At 43.4% G+C, this 17,129-nt stretch overlaps 1 long non-coding RNA gene across 1 annotated transcript; it reads left to right on the forward strand.

The window, feature by feature from the left end:
- The first annotated feature begins 13,518 nt into the window (after nt 1–13,518).
- LOC141796479 (uncharacterized) lies at nt 13,519–16,834 on the forward strand. Its single transcript, XR_012598892.1, has 3 exons — nt 13,519–13,573; nt 15,564–16,383; nt 16,725–16,834. It is a non-coding gene; the product is annotated as an uncharacterized LOC141796479 (long non-coding RNA).
- The last annotated feature ends 295 nt before the right edge of the window (nt 16,835–17,129 follow it).

Raw genomic sequence — 17,129 nt, forward strand, 5'->3', positions numbered from 1 at the left:
ACTGTAACTACTGGTCAACAACTGGAACCGGGCTGGATTATAAAGTGCTCATTTATTGGCTTTACTTACTGTGTAACTACCCTCTACTGATGTGCACTTTATACTTAAGTCCAGTTCCAGGTGTTGACCAGTAGTTACAGGTAAAGTACTGGGTTGTTGCAGTGGAACTGTTGAAGCTACTGACATCTGTGTTTCTATGATGAATAATGCTTGGACACTTTATCCACACAGATACTCCGGTCAGAGAGTAAAGGCAGATACACAGTTCACAGTTCAGTCTTTTATGTATCCTTTCAGAAACAGCATTACAGCAACGGCCGGATGCATGGAGAATGAATGAACGAAGAGGATGAATAATGTGTGTGACATCAACGTCCAACAGCCACTTATCAGTAGTGCATCTCAACAGGGTTGGCAGTGTATGGTATCTGAAACAATAAATAACAGAAGGTGAATCAAAGACAGTGTCTACCAGACGTAAATGATGCGCCCACTAGCTATTTAGCATTAGCAGTGCAACGTAAGGGAAACAAGAGCCAAAATTCCTGCCACATAAACAAACTAAATGTTCATTCCTCACTCAACACTCCTTAAAGATAACTTGTAAGCTATTAAAGTACTTACTTCCTCAAGAATGCATCACTGATAACTTATAAGATGTTTTGAAGATGCTTTTAAACAATCGCGGAATCTCCGTTAGGGCTATACAACTTTTAGGACCCCAAGCTGCCCGCATAAAGGCATGAACGTAAATACGCAAAATCCTAAGGACCCCGGTCTGCCCTCTAAGTTGCCTGAATAAAATTATATACAAAATGCTTACAACACATCAACGAAGAACAGAGGCAATTTATAACAGAAAATATTGGATAGTTAGCCAGTAAGCAAAGACAAGTGTGATCTTAATGGATCAGTAACTTAAAAGGAGAATTACAATGTGGGGTCTCTGTGTGTATAAAAAAATAAAGATATTTTATACGTCTGAATATCATTATTATGTGAAACCCATACTCATCAATACATTACAGCTTTTAACTTTATCATTGGTCTACATAATCTTTATCCATGCTGATTCTTAAGAGGAAGTGATACATCAAGGTTTGCATAGTTAGAGCATATGCCCAGGAAAATTACACTGTTTTGACAAGTTCATGGTAAGACATGGGAAACTACACTGTAAGACGCGAGCATAACTACCCGATAGGTACCGCAAAATGTCATGGTACATGTGTGAGAGTTACCCCTACAGTTGAGGAAACTACATTGTAAGAGACGGGAAACTACACTGTAAGACGCGAGCGTAACTACCCCATAGATACCGCAAAATGTCATAGTACATGTGTGAGAGTTACCCCTACAGTTGAGGAAACTACACTGTAAGAGACGGGAAACTACACTGTAAGACGCGGGCTGTAATCTAAAGTGCTACCCAAAATTTCTATACATAAACATTGAATAATACTATTTATATGCCTGATTTATTGTGACAGGACAAGTCAGAAATGCTAAAATGAACGAAATATAACAGGAGCTCAATCACTGTTTACACCTGGGGCAGCCATCTTTGATTCTAAACCTCTGACTTCCCAATAAAACATTTTGACCTCAGGGGTCATTCATGTTGAAATTTTCCACTCTACCTTATAAATTTCATCTTCCAGGTTTAAATGTTTTCACTGGGCCATGGGCCTTTACCTTGGGATAAATAATGTTTAAGGTGAGGGAATATTTTTCTAGGAACGCCAGCTGACACCAACCACTCCACAGTGTGGAAGATGACCTACAAATTTGTTCCAACTACATCATTTTTGGACTTTCTTAAATTGAGGGCTGAGGAGGATTAAAATTTCAGTTTTGTGCAGCGAGCTGATCTTTGAACGTTCTGCTGCCTGCAACATCCTCTAGCATGACCGCTTTGACAGTGGGTCAGTAATGGTGTGGGGTGGCATTTCTTTGGGGGGGCTGCACAGCCCTCCATGTGCTCTCCAGAGGTATCCTGACTGCCATTAGGTACCGAGATGAGAACCTCAGACCTCTTGTGAGACCATATGCTGGTGTGGTTGGCCCTGGGTACCTCCTAATGTAAGACAATGCTAGAGTTGATGTAGCTGGAGTGTGTCAGCAGTTCCTGCAAGACAAAGGCATTGATGCTATGGACCAGCCCGCCCGTTCCCCAGGCCTGACAGGACAAGCAACTCGGCATTTTCACTAGCTACAATTTTGTTGATGGATAACTATGTTAAACATGATAAACATGATAAACATTATACCGTGCTTAAGTTCACTCGAACTAGATTTAAAACCTTTTAAACGTAAATGACCTCATGAAGAGGAAATCAACAGATATGAGTCACACTGGACCAAAAGTCTTATTCATTTAGAATGATTTGGCTTGTTTTCAGTGTTCCCAGAGTGAACTCTTTACATATAACTTTGATAAATGTTTGAATATTAGAAGGTTTAAATATTGTTCCTTCCGATAAATGTCCTCACTTCTAAAAAGTGACAGGAGTTTTGGCGTTAATTTCGTGCCTCCTCCGTCCTATGTCCTCTGCAGTACTGGAAGTACTTTCTTAATCGCCATTTGGAAGACTGTCCCAAAGCGATAATTGCGCTTGTAGGAGAAGGAGCGAGGATGGAGGAGACTGATCACAGGAGCTATGATCAAGGAAACACGGGTGCTGGCCGCTAACAGAGAATTAATACTGATGTCCCGTTGCTCTAAAAACAAATCTCCTCCATCCTCTCTCCTCTCTCTTCATTTCCTGGCGTTTCTCCATCATCTCTGGTGGGAGGGACAAAGATGCAAGTGAATGACGCAAGTGGAGGAAGGAAGGATGGAATATTATCGCTTTGAGACGCACCCCAGGACAGAGGCTGGAGATGTCTGATCGCCTGACTGCAGTTACGTCAGCAGAAGACTTCACGAATGGACCAATGAGCAAACACTTTGTGCAGGCAGTGCTCATAGTGCTGTAGTCTCATATTGCAATTGGTTTAATATTTCAGATGTCTCTGTTGTCCCAACAGAGATTTTTAACACACGTAAAAATTTCATCGATTTGGACACTAATTTGTATGGTCTATTCTTTCTCGTCACGTTCTTGGTGTTCATTCATAAATGACTAGCAGGAGAAATGAATGAGGGAGGAGGGTAAAAATAAGGGTCAAAAAATAAGTTCGGGTACCTCTTCATTAGTAAGACAGACAGACACACACACACACACACACACACACTGCTGCACACACACACACACACACACTGCTGCACACACACACACACACACACTGCTGCACAAAAACACTGCTGTAGGTGTTATTTCTGCCCTAAACCTTGTGATAAACTTGTTCCATCCCGGAGTATCACTTTAATGGATAAGCGCCTAACTGTAGCTGTGAGTGAGTGAGGAGAAAAGAGAAGATCTAAGAATGTGGAGAGAAATGGCGGAAAGTAATGGAGAAGACTGTGTGGTTGCTGGATTACTTGAAACTCTGTTTTTTTTTTTTTTTTTTTCAATTTTATGTCTTAATTTTTTTTTAATTGTTTGAAGTTGTGTTATGTGTTGCAGTGTTTAGGCACATGATAAATTTGTAATCCCACAAAACTATCAATATACTAAACTTCCATGTCACATGATTTTGGCTATTGTTTTTATTTCTTTGTTTGATTGTTTATTGCCACGTGTGGTCCCATGGTCCTACTGAAGGCCCAGTGGCTGGGGCCACGGTTCACCACTGCTTTATATCAAAAGGTCCATGTGACCCAGTCAAATGCCTTCTCTGCATCCAAACTCAGCACAAGGGTTTCTAATCTTTGTTGCACTGAAGTGTCCAGAACATGTCAAGTTTTCCTGATGTTGCCCTGAGTCTGTCTCTGTCTGATGAACTCCATTCTAGTCGACTTTTTTAGCCGCCTAAATTGACCTCTTCATTTTAGGCTACTTTATGCAGCCCTTGATTTGAAGCCTTGAAATAGCTCAAATTGACCTCCTCATTCTGGACTACTCCTGCCACGTTCATAAGACGTGCTCCACAAACAAAGACTCATTCATGTCATTGTCACATTGAGCTGGTGTATTGAGCTATTATTGTGGCAAAATGATTTGTGTGTGGGTCAATGCATCCACACATATGTGAACTGATCCACAAATGTGTGGACTGATTCACAAATCTGTCAAATATTAACAAGTGTGTGCACAAATCCACACATGTTTAAACTGATTCACAAATTAAAATGTAGCCTGAAATGGCTGAAAAGTCTCTTTTGTTTTTTTGTTTTACAAGAGCTAAAAATCCACACAAATCATCAGATACAACTGAGGCAGTGTGGATTGCAAAGTGGCTGAGGCATGGTGCTACAGCAATAGCTCCATACCTGGCAGCCTGCGCCTGGGAGCCTGAGCTCAGGGCAAAGTGATCCGCCTCTTACAGACGGATTCTTTCTTTCTTTTCTCATTTGCAGATCACTGGCCCGGCAGGACAGTAGCAAACATCACGTGCACACAGACAGTCCATCGGGAGGCCCGCCTCAGTCGCAATGATGACAACAGTGATAGGATTTGAAAAACACCCAGACTTTTCAGCCATTTAAGACTATCCATTTATTTGCAAAGCAGTTTAAACATTTCTGGATTTGCAGACACATTTGTGGATATTTGACACATTTGCAAATCTGTTTACACCTTTGTGTAAACAAAGATTGGGGATGCATTTACACAGGCTAATCATTTTGTTACAACAATAGCTCCATACTGGTGCAAATACTGATCATTTGATGGGTTTTTGGCAAAGTATGTTTTGGGGGTTTGTAGTGCCACTTTATGTAATAACCCCCGCCCCCCCCCATGATGTAATAATGTGATCAATTTTCAATTCACCATGTAATAACGCTGCATTTTGGTCTACAATTTTTGAGCGCAGTGCATAATAAACTCCTCTGCATTACGTAATACATTCTGACAGCGTGCATCCATCAGTAAATACAAAATGCAGGCGTTGCACTTTTTGATGAAGAAAATGAAAGAATTATGTGCATTATGTAACAAACCACCAAAATGAATGTCTTCATTAGAGGAAAAAAAAAACAGATCATCAAAAAGATATTGACTTAAAGTAAGCAGCACGAAGGGTGGATATAATTTCAACTGGAAAACTGGTGACAACGCCTCATTGGTCAAATCTACATCAAACTCCACTGACTGGCACCAAGCCCCAGGAGCGTCAGGGGGTCATCAGGTGTTGGCAGGCCATTTGGGTACCTCTCAGCCAGCCCCCCGGGCACCCACACTCAGCCCCGGACCGCCTGGACCACCGGGACCACCTCTCGGCCCTGCGTGACTCCTGCACCTCTCAGCCCTGTGCACCCACACTTAAGCGCCCCCCCCCCCCCCCCCTCTGCTGACTACACCAAACGGCCACGGCCCCTGAAAGACCTCGCGCCCTTGGTAGGAGAAATTCCTATCATTTTAGTTTTACCCGTTGGTAGGTGCCTTGCCCACCTCTCAGCCCTCCAGGCACCCACACTTACAATATATTTCTGATAGTAAAAGGTTTTTATAATAATAATAATAATAATAATGATAATAATTATTATTATTATTATTATTGTTATTATTATTATTATTATTATTATTATTATTATTATCATCATTATTATTAGTATTATTGAAATTTAAGATATCTATTTGGCTGGTTTGTTGCATAATGCACCTAATTCTTACATTTTCTTCATTTAAAAAAAATACAACACCTGCATTTTGTAATGACTGATGTAATATGTCTGAATGTGTTACATGATGCAGCAAATTTTAACACATACATTAAAAACACTATAAAACAGAATGTGTCAGATTGTTACAAAATGCTGCTTTTTACATAATGAATTGAAAATGTATGACATCATTACAGCACGGGGCGTTATTACATAATGTGGCACCACAGGTTCATTGGTAAAGAGCTTCATGGGTGTGTGGGAAAATGGGGTGTCCTTGAGGAACTGGGCAGAGTGTGTGTGCTTGAGGAACTGGGCAGAGTGTGTGTGCTTGAGGAACTGGGCAGAGTGTGTGTGCTTGAGGAACTGGGCAGTGTGTGTGTGCTTGAGGAACTGGGCAGAGTGTGTGTGCTTGAGGAACTGGGCAGAGTGTGTGCTTGAGGAACTGGGCAGTGTGTGTGTGCTTGAGGAACTGGGCAGAGTGTGTGTGCTTGAGGAACTGGTTCTGAGCTTTTATCCACAGTTTTTAGACTCAGTCAGTTTCTTCTGTTCAAAACTTTTTCCTCGGCCTTGGGAAAACTCTTCCACACGGCACTGAAGAGACTGGAGTGCACAGAGAGTGTGTATCCACTTTACACAGGTCAGGGTGAACTGTTTCCCAGAGTACCAGCTGCTCAAACTGGGCGTAGCATCCCCATCTTCTGCTGCAGCAGGATCTACAGAGCCCAGACCTCTGGAGCTGAACCCTGGTTCTGTTCGCTGCTCTAGATCTGGATCACCTGAGGAGACCACGACTCTGGAGTCACATGACACACAATATCTTGTTGACAGCACACCGTGCAAAAGAACACTCACCTATTGGGAGTGAAAGCATACTCACAGGTTTGTCTGTCAGGTGTTTGTCATATGTCACCTCACTTGGTTTCATGTCTTCACTTCCCTCCTTTGTTTCTCTGTCGATGGAAACCTTGTGACAGAAGAAAGAAAACTTTCAGGGAGCATCAGCAGCACATGTACACTGATCCGGACAACACGTTGCTTGTCATACCTGCATTTACTGCAGCGTTTGCGTTCACTGGAACAGTCGTGGCCGTAAGCTCAAGTGGTTTGTGGTAACGCTGCACCGAAGTCTGCTCTGGTCCCAGCTCAGGACCGTACATTTCACCCACTTGATGAGCTTGGAAGAGCTCAACCGTTGTTGCTCAGTGTTTTTGTGCGCCGATGCTCCAGCAGTGTTTTCCACGCTGGCTGACGGCTGTTGGTGCTGATAGTTTGGGCTTTTCCTGAAGCAGGCGGTATCCTGTTGTACTGCAGGTCCATCCCTGTGTTTTTCATCCACTCAGGAGCCTTGGAGGCAGGGGACAGCCAGTGGGAGACAAGATGCCGTACTTTGATGCCTTTCCTCACAACATTTGATTTTCTTCAGATGAGAACTTACCTCAAATAGGTGCTGAACAGTGTTTCCTACATTGTGCTTTGCAGAGCGCCTGTGCTCGGGTTGTTCTTCCGTCTCTGTGTCGGGGATCATCTGCTCTCACAAGTTTGACGTCTTCAGGTTGTTTGACTTTGTATCTTTGTCATTTTCAAATTGGCTGTGAATCTATCGCTACACTGTGTCATATTGGGGTGTTAAATCACACACTTCTTCTGTTTGATGCTTCTTGTTTTTTGTTTTTTGCCTAATTTTAGCCCGCCACCACCCCCCCTCATCGGAGGACAAATAACTTTATTCCATGCTACGCTTTCAGACCGTCTCTTTTCCTCATTGAATCATTAAGTCCTGTTTTGAATGTATTTGTTTCCAGACTCATATTTGTTAAGATGGAAATTTATCAGGTCTGATCATGACAGTCATTATTCATTTAGAACTATTTTTAAGACTAATATCAAAGAGAAAAGCGGTTGAATTAAAACTGTAGAAGACAGAAAGTCATCACAGCTGCACCAGCGTGGAATGTAACAATAATAATAGTAATAAAAAAAGGACAATCAGCATTTTGTAGTGTAACTCATAAATGAAGGTCAGATCAAACTGGGTTATCGAGTTCAATATGAGCTGAATTCATCTTTCCCTACCTATGATCATGTGTCCTATGATCTTTGATTATTTGATCATTTTTTACATTGTTTTTCAATTTATTGACATGTTATTTGATTGTGTGTGTCTCACAGCACACACTGCAGCTGTCTTCCTTTGTTGTTGTTTTTGTGGTTGTTGTTATTTTTTATTTTTGGCCCGCCACCACCCCCCCTCTTCGGAGGACAAATAACTTTATTCTACATTACAAGAACTATTTAGACATTATCCTTTTTTTTTGTTCTAAGATGATTATTGTGATTTTTGAAAAAAATATATTCTATAAATTGAACACCTTTTGTGGACGACACATAGGCTCTAACTTATCTAATCAAATAACGGTTTAAAAAAATGCTTTGATTTAAAAGATACACATAAAAATTTTTATGTGTTTTGTCCAACGTTTAACTTTTACCCTGCCACCACCCCCCCTCACCGGAGGACAAATAACTTTGTTCTACATTAGTTTTACTTTAAAATAACTATTCTAACTTTTTATGCCGTATTCTATTTTGTTCTTTTTTTTCATCATCATTATCATTAATATTATTATTTTATTATTACTATTTTAATGATTTTTATGAAACAATTTAGCTGCTTAAATGTTAACTTTTACCCTGCCACCACCCCCCCTCAGCGGAGGACAAATAACTTTGTTCTAAACTTTGGAATAATTATTCTAGGTTTTTAATGTTTTTATTATTATTATTATTATTATTATTATTATTATTATTATTATTATCATTATTATTATTATTATTTCGTATTATCATTTTGTTTTCTTTAATTTTTTTTTTTTTTTTTTTTTTTTTGTGAAAATTTAAATGATTATTTGAAACAATTTAACTGCTTAAATGTTAACTTTTACCCTGCCACCACCCCCCCTCACCGGAGGACAAATAACTTTGTTCTACATTAGTTTTACTTTAAGACAACTATTCTAGGTTATTTAATCTATTTATGATTTTTTTTGAATTGATTTGTAAATGATTGAACTGTCTAAATGTTGAGTGTGTTTTGAATTGTTTTATGAAACGTGTGTGCACTAAATAATCCAAATACTTACCAAATCCTTACCTCTTCTCCTTGGCTGGGTGTATCCCGGAACCCTTACCTGGTCTTGCCGCTGATCTTCTCCTCCAAGATTTTCTGCTTCTCCTGCAGCTCCCTCCTCTTCCTCTGCTGCCTGCCTGTGTGAAGCTCCTTGATGACAGGATCGTCCTCTGAAAGAAACACAACGTTCGAGGTCACTTTTGAGTGAAGCTGAGAGCTTGTCTGAATTTGGCAGACTTTTGATCAAATCAAATCTTTTCTTCATCAGAGAAATGTAAAAAAAAACAACAAGGTTTGAAAGTTGCTTTCTTACCCCTGGCCTGGATCTTGGCCTCCTTCTTCTGGCTCCTGGTGATGGCCTTGAGGACCTGGTTCCTCTGGTGCTCCAGGAGGCGCAGTTTCAGTCTTGAAAACAGGCCTCTGTTTTGAAGAGGTTGCTGACTTTCCTCTTCCTCCTGTTCCCCAGAGTGTGCCTGTCCTCCACATTTCTCCTCCTCCTCAACTACATGCTTCTCCTCCTCCTCCTCCTCTTCATCCAGTCTCAGTCTCTCCTTTGCCTCCTCCAGTTTCAGGCTCTTCTTCTCCTCCTCCTCATCAAGTCTCTCCTCTTACTCCTCTTTCTTCAGTCTCAGTCTCTCCTCCTCCTTCTCCTGTCTCAGTCTCTTCCGTCTTTGTCTTCTCTCCTCCTCCTCCTCCTCCTCCTCCTTCAGTCTGGGTCTGTTTCTTTCATACACCTCCTTCTCCTTTCTTAGCTCCTGTCTTAGCTTCCTGAACTCCTCCTTAGTCCGATTGACCTGTCTCAGTAATTTCTCTCTTTGTTCTCCTCTTTCCAAACTTACCTGTCTCTCTCTCTCCTCCTTCTTCAGCCCCTGTCGCTCCCTCTCCTCCTCTTTCTGTCTCAGTCTCTCCTCCTCCTCTTTCAGTCTCAGTCTCTCCTTTTTCTCCTCCAGTCTCAGTCTCCTCTTCTCCTCTCTCAGTCTCAGTCTCTTCTCCTCCTCTTTCTGTCTCAGTCTCACCTCCTCTTCTTTCATTCTCAGTCTCTCCTCCTCCTCTTTCAGTCTCAGTCTCTTCTCCTCCTTCTCCAGCCTCAGTCTCTCCTCGTACTCTTTCAGTCTGCGGCTCTCCTCTTCCTTTTCCTGTCTCACTCTCTCCTCCTCCTCCTCCAGTCTCAGCCTCTCCTCCTCCTCCTCCCTCAGTCTCAGTCTGTTTCTTTCATACAGCTCCTTTTCCTTCTTCAGGTCATGTATGGCCTTTCTTAGCTCCTCCTCACTCAGAATCACCTCCTCCACCTGTCTCAGTAATTTCTCTCTTTCTTCTCTCCCTCTTTCCAAACTTACCTGTGTCTCTCTTTCCTCCTCTTTCAGTCTCAGTCTCTCCTCCTCCTCCTCTTTCAGTCTCAGTCTCTCCTCCTCCTCCTCCAGTCTCAGCCTCTCCTCCTCCTCCTTTTTCAGCCTCAGTCTCTCCTCCTCCTCCTGCAGTCCCAGTATTTCAGCTCTCGGTGTTCTCCTTCTTTCCAAACCTACCCGTCTCGCTCTTTCTTCTCTCTTCTTCAGTTTCAACCTCTTCTTCTCCTCCTCCAGTCTCAGTCTCAGCTTCTCCCTCTCCTCTGGCTCCTGGCTCTGTCTCCTCTCCCTCCTCCTCATCCTGGCCGTACCTACCCTTCTGTCTTCCTCCTCCGACTCCCATCTCTCCCTCCTCCTCATCCTGGCCATACCTACCCTTCTGTCTTTCTCCTCCTCCGACTCCCATCTCTCCCTTCTCTCCTCCTGTCTCCTTCTCCTCTCCCTCCTCCTCATCCTGGCCAGTCTTACCCTTCCGTCTTGCTCCTCTTGTCTCAGTGTCTCCTCCAACTCCCATTTCTCCCTCTCCTCTCGCTCCTGACTCCGTCTCCTCTCCTCCCTCCTCATCCTGGCCAGTCTTACCCTTCTCTCTTCCTCCTCCTGTCTCAGTGTCTCCTCCAACTCCCATCTCTCCCTCTCCTCTCGCTCCTGGCGCTGTCTCATCTCCCTCCTCCTCATCTGGGCTATACTCACCTTTCTCTCTACCTCCATCACCTCCTGTCTCAGTGTCTCCTCCCAATCCCATCTCTCCCTCTCCTCTCGCTCCTGGCTGTGTCTCCTCTCCCTGCTCCTCAGGCCGCTCATACTTACCTTTCTCTCCACCTCCTCCTGCTCCTGTCTCAGGCTCTCCATACTTTTGATCTCTCTCCACAAGCCTCTCCCGCCTCTCTCTTCTCCTCCTCTCCTCTGCTCCTCTCTCCTCCCGGTCATGCTTTGAATCAGTTTGTTTTGCTTCTCGTGTCAGTATTCTGCAACATCAATTTATCAGAATATTTGTTTAGTTACAAAATAAAACCAAAATACCCTTTGTTTTATTTCACATCTTAAAGTCATTTATCTCTTCATGGTCATTTACTGTTTACAACTGATTGTTTGTATTGGATTGAATATTTATAGGGAAGTGACAACACGAAGGACCATGTGATTTTAGTTCTGACTGATAAACTCTGTTCAAATAGTAGTGAGGGCTATAATAACAGCAACATCTGACATTTTGCTGCTGCTGTGACTCCTGAATTTCCCCTCGGGATAATCGAAACGTATTCTCTTCTATTCTATTGACTTTGACACCAGTACAAAGCATGATATTCACATCTCTTTGCAAACAACAGGATCAAGTCTTGTCATATTTGTATCACAGAAACAGTCCCAAAGACACGTCAGCACATTTGAAAATATGACCTGGACAGACATGTTAAACTGTAGTCATGTTATCTTTGTGGCCCATAGCTGTACGCTACACTCATATGATCTCCTCGATCAATGTTTAACTGTTTAGCGCTGTGCTGCAGCATGTTATGGCTGAAACATTAGCCGAAAACTGTGAAAACAGATGAAAAACTAGCTTGAGTTGCCATAGCAGCGGCCTTGCGACCACCGAGTTCGCCCGCAGAAATCGTCCTGTTTACGGTCACTAATACCAAATGAATTCATATGAATGCATGAAAAGAAAAATAAACCAATACCGAGTTAACTTTGGTAGTTTACAGACAAATTTCTTCTTTCTTTGAACACATATCTGAAGCATTACCTTGGTTTTGTTCAACTTCCAAGTATACTTGTAACACACCGATGCGGGCAATGTCGCAGCTGAAACTATCAAAGCTAAAAACTGTATTTTAACTTGAAATTCACACTGACATTTACAATCGGAAAAGTAATTAAGCAGCCCTTTTAGACTATTTATGATCAAAGATCCGTTTCACCCCAACGGAAGATTTAAACTCCGTCAAACCTTTTGAGAGCGTCACAAATCTCAATAAAAGCCAACAATCGCCATAACCTTTGCTGTTATTCGTTAAATTAGTTCAGATAACTGCTGACAGACATCTTTTCAGTGACAGTAAAGACGCAGAATATTTATGTAAATAAAAGAGAAATAACCCCTTCATCAGTCGTGTTATGATTAGAGCTAACAGTGTACTGTTTAATGGCTATTTAAATTATCTGTTAAAAGATAAACAGAGCTAGCATGTGCCGCAGTATTTTATGGCTGAAACATTAGCCGAAAACTGTGAAAACAGATGAAAAACTAGCTTGTGCTGCCATAGCAGCGGCCTTGCGACCACAGAGTTCGTGCGGCAGAAATCGTCCCGTTTACAGTCACTAATACCAAATGAATTCATATAAATGCATGGACATAAAAGATAAACCAATACCGAGTTAACTTTGGTAGCTTAAAGACAAAAATATTCTTTCTTTTAACACATATCTGAAGCATTACCTTGTTTTTGTTCAACTTCCAAGTATACTTGTAACACAACGATGCGGGCAATGTCGCAGCTGAAACTATCAAAGCTAAAAACTGTATTTTAACTTGAAATTCACACTGACATTTACAATCGGAAATGAATTGCAGCAGCCCTTTTAGTCTTGTTGTGATCAAAGGTCCGTTTCACCCCAAGGGGTGATTTGAACTCTGTCAAACCTTTCAAAAAGTCACAGATCTCAACAAGAAATACAAAAATACATGCATGAAACACACAATATGAAACCCGATACGATTAAAAATGCATTTTATTGAGTTGTGCTTAAGCTAGCCAAGCTTTAGCAGGAAAAACTGCAACATACCTCTCCAAGTGCCTTGGTGAAAAAGGCGGAAGGAACGTCCAGCTTGATTTTATACCCCGATGAATTCACAGATTCTAGAATTCATCTGCACCAATCAAATTCAGACGCAACCCGTGCGTCCCTGACGTTTTGACAATAAACAAAATAACACAAAATATTAAAACGGGTAATAAAAGTCCAAATTATTAACCCTCCGATGCCTGCTGGAAATTTCAGAAAATAATGCTTTTTTTTTTTTTCTTGGAAAGAATTGATTATTTTCCCAAAAGTTTCACACGTCGACTCCAGTGGTTTACATACGTCGTCGCTTTCAGCATAAACACGACTTGATGTAAAAATGAATCAAACTATTAATAACTATGAAAAAAAATACAAACACAATTTTCACTGAGTAGGAATTGAGAGTTTTGATCCGGTAATTCAGATGCTGAAAGTGGGATAAGCGGCCCTCTTTTATTGAACTCGGGATGAACGAAACCCATCCCGACCGTAGGAGGGCGGTATGGAGCCGACTTTTCTTATTAGCTGTGAAATAACGCTGGGATGAAGAAGACTACATGAAACTATCAACACTTGGAGGAGAGGGCTGACACAGGAGGAGAGGTGAGACGACGGACATCTTTAACATTGTTTAATCGACAATGTACTGAACCAATACTTGAAAGTCTACCGTAAACACGGGTATTCCCGAGCGATAAAGCGAGGTTTACGTCCTGAGCTGTTACTGTACACTACTTTGTATTGTTTTAATCTAGTTTAAACCATGTTTCCCGCCCCTAGCAATCACTTATCAAGCTCAGACAGCTGGAGAGGCAGAACGTGTGGAGGTAGGGTTAGACTCAAGTGAAAGGAAATCCACAGATTTTTAGCCAGATCATTTTTTTGTTTACTGCTCACATAAAATGAAGGAGCCAGTAAAGTGATGGAAGGGTCGGGAATAAACATTAACAGAGGTTTGCTGCAAAGATTCAGTGTGTATTTATCAGAACAGACTGAAGGCAGCAACTTCAGAAAATATAAACAAGTCATTTTAAAAGAGCGTAATCTCCTAATAATATGGTTTATGTGCAAACTTTGGGCGATTTTTATGTCCCCACAAACAGCAGATCCCCTTCATGTTTCTACAGTAAGACAGAGCGCACAAACTCCTGACATACCGACACATTTTTCTATTCAGACCAAAATGCACCGACTGAAACATTTTCTAAAGACAGAGCTGTCATTTTTCACATTAGAATATCTTTGATTATTTTTACTATTAATTATTATCTATAATTAAGTTTTGACTTAAAAAAAATGTCTTCACTTTGCTCAGAATTTGTTACATTTTCATACTGCGGCTGTGATGATCCCATTTCACATCTGTTCACAGGTGTTCTTCTGTCATTCATGAATTGTAACCGTCATCCGTCCTTTGGTCATTCTTCCTCTGTGTAGGCAACGTGGAGACCACTGAGGGGGAGAAGTAGCCAGCGTTCAGCGTTCAGCACTCAACTGCCTGACTGTTTTGAGTTCACCAGCTGAGAAAGCAAAGTGCTCCACGTAATTCCAAACTGTCAATGTGGACACGCGTACGCTCTCCAGATAGACGGTGGAAGTAAAGAAGGGATTTGAGACACAGTCTCTCTGCTGTTTCTCGGTGGTTTGCAAAGCACATAGAGCACGGCACTGATTTGTTTTTTAGATCAGCAGAAAGTGATCCAGTTATCTCTGGGAACCAAGCTTTGTTTTTTCCAGCTTCTGTGAGAGCCAGGCCAAAGTGCATAGGCTGTGCAGGCTGTGGACACTTTTTTTTTTTCTTTTGCCTTCTCAAAAAAAGGGCTTCCTCCTACCAGGGGCGCAATGTTCTTTTGGTACGGGCCAAGTGGTGTAGTCGGCGGAGGGGGGTTTAAGTCTGGGTTCCCCGGGACCCAGTGGAGAGCAGGGCAGGGGGTTGGGTTCCCCGGGACCCGCCGGAGAGCAAGGCCGCGAGGGACAGCGGGGGCTAAAGGGCTGGCTGCCAGGGGTGGGAGACTTGGCCCCGGCCCGCATCGCGTCGCGTCGCATCGCGTCGCGTCGCATCGCGTCGCGTCGCATCGCGTCGCGTCGCATCGCGTCGCGTCGCCTTGCGTCGCGTTGCCTTGCGTCGCGTTGCCTTGCGTCGCGTTGCCTTGCGTCGCGTTGCCTTGCGTCGCGTCGCGTTGCCTTGCGTCGCTTGGGGTTGGGTTAGGGTCTGGCCAGGGTGGGCGGGCTGGCTGGGGTGGTGAGGGTTCCCCGGGACCCGCTGGAGAGCAAGGCCCCGAGGGACAGCGGGGGCTAAAGGGCTGGCTGCCAGGGGCGGGAGACTTGGCCCCCGACCCGCCTAGGGTTGGGCAGGGGCCCGCGGGCTGGGGTGCGCGGGTTGCATTCATTCTCAGTTAGCGCACTTTACAAATCAACCAACAACTTCACACATTTTCTTTCTTCTCCACAAAAACAAGCCGCAAAGTCAAATCACTCCTGGATTAACAACGCCTTCAAATCAGCTTTGCTGCTTCCTTTAAGCTGTCGCATCCTTGTCTATGTCAGTCTGTCTATTTCTCTCAGCCATCTCACACTTGCCATCTTTTCTTAGCTGTGGACTACCCATCATGCCCCAGAGGACATCCCCGGAGGACATCCCCGGAGGACATGCCCCAGAGGACATCCCCAGAGGACATCCCCAGAGGACATGCCCCAGAGGACATCCCCGTGTGTCTCAGTCACTCTCTAAATCACCTCCAGCTGGACCACCTAGATCTTTACCTCATACATTTCCCTCTCGCTTTAAAGCTACACTGACACATACACACAAGTGGAACAGAGCTAAACTTTCACTTTAATCTCACCTTAATATCTGCCTCGACCCGTGAGGAGTGCCATTCTGGAGACTGCAGGGATGCCAAACTCCTGCCATAGAGGGCCAAGAGGCTGCAGCTTTTCTTTCCAACCAACAACTCCACCAGCTGATTCCACTCGTGACCTCACCTTCAAGCAGAGAGCAGGGACTAATCAGTGGAATCAGCTGCTGGAGTTCTTGCTTGGAGGGAAAAATAGTTGGCACCAGTTTGACATCCCTGCTCTAGAGCTTTCCGTTCTGACAAAAAGATCCCGTCTAGCTGCCTAAACCTTCCAAAGCAAACTGAAAACATGACAGGAGTATGAAAACTCTTTAGGCTGATACGCCCTAAGTCTCCTGATGTGTTTACCTGCAAGTTCAAAGCTTTTCTGTTGGTCTTTACTTTTTTCTCAGCTTATCTTTCAGCCTTTTCCCCTTTATTACAGATCAGGACTCCAGGGCTGGAGTAAGACATGCACCGAGTGACGTCGGGAACAGAAATCGATTCAAGCGGCTCGCATCAAATTAAACAGAGAAGATGGACCGGGACAGGGACTCAGGGGCGCTACTGGCTCAGGTGATCTGCTCTATTTCACAATAAAACAGCACACGCAGACTCTGGCTGGTTAGTCAGACCAGGGGACCCTGAACTTTTCCGTCAGTGAACATCATAACAGTGGTACCAGAGACCAGTGACCCCCCTGCTGGGGGAGGACACCAGCAGACCAATCCAAAAACCATTCTGTCTGCACGCACATCAATAAACTCCTGTTCAATTCTGTTTTTACAACAATGAATAGAATCTTCATTTGTAAATAGTTTTGAATGTAGAATTCATTTTTCAGCCTATAAAACACCACTGAACTCAAATCAAACTGTCCTCTCAACTGTGAGCCTCATTTCTGCTTTTCTTTACAGGAAATGGGCCACCAGCTTTTCCCAGAGAAGGATGCAGAGTTACTGACCTGTCACATAGACTATGTAGATGTATGGAGGGTGGGGAAACTGTGTGTGTGTGTGTGTGTGTGTGCGTGTGCGTGTGCGTGTGCGTGTGCGTGTGCGTGTGCGTGCGCGTGCGCGCGCGCGTGTGTGTGTGTGTGTGTGTGTTTGTGTGTGAGTGTGAGCGTGTGCGTGTGTGTGTGTGTGTGTGTGTGTGTGTGTGTTTGTGTGTGAGTGTGAGCGTGTGCGTGTGTGCGTGTGTGTGCGTGTGTGTGTGTTTGTGTGTGTGTTCCGCACTCTACTGGCAACTTTAAAGGACTGCAACAGTCAGCCTTGAGGTTTCATGTAGAGATGGAACGTGGATGCGATAGAGACTCCTAATTT

The sequence above is a fragment of the Halichoeres trimaculatus genome, unplaced genomic scaffold, assembly GCF_033239565.1.
Source record: "Halichoeres trimaculatus isolate MK-OKI-2021-1 unplaced genomic scaffold, fHalTri1.1 fHalTri1_scaffold_10, whole genome shotgun sequence".
In the NCBI taxonomy this organism is placed as follows: domain Eukaryota; kingdom Metazoa; phylum Chordata; class Actinopteri; order Labriformes; family Labridae; genus Halichoeres; species Halichoeres trimaculatus.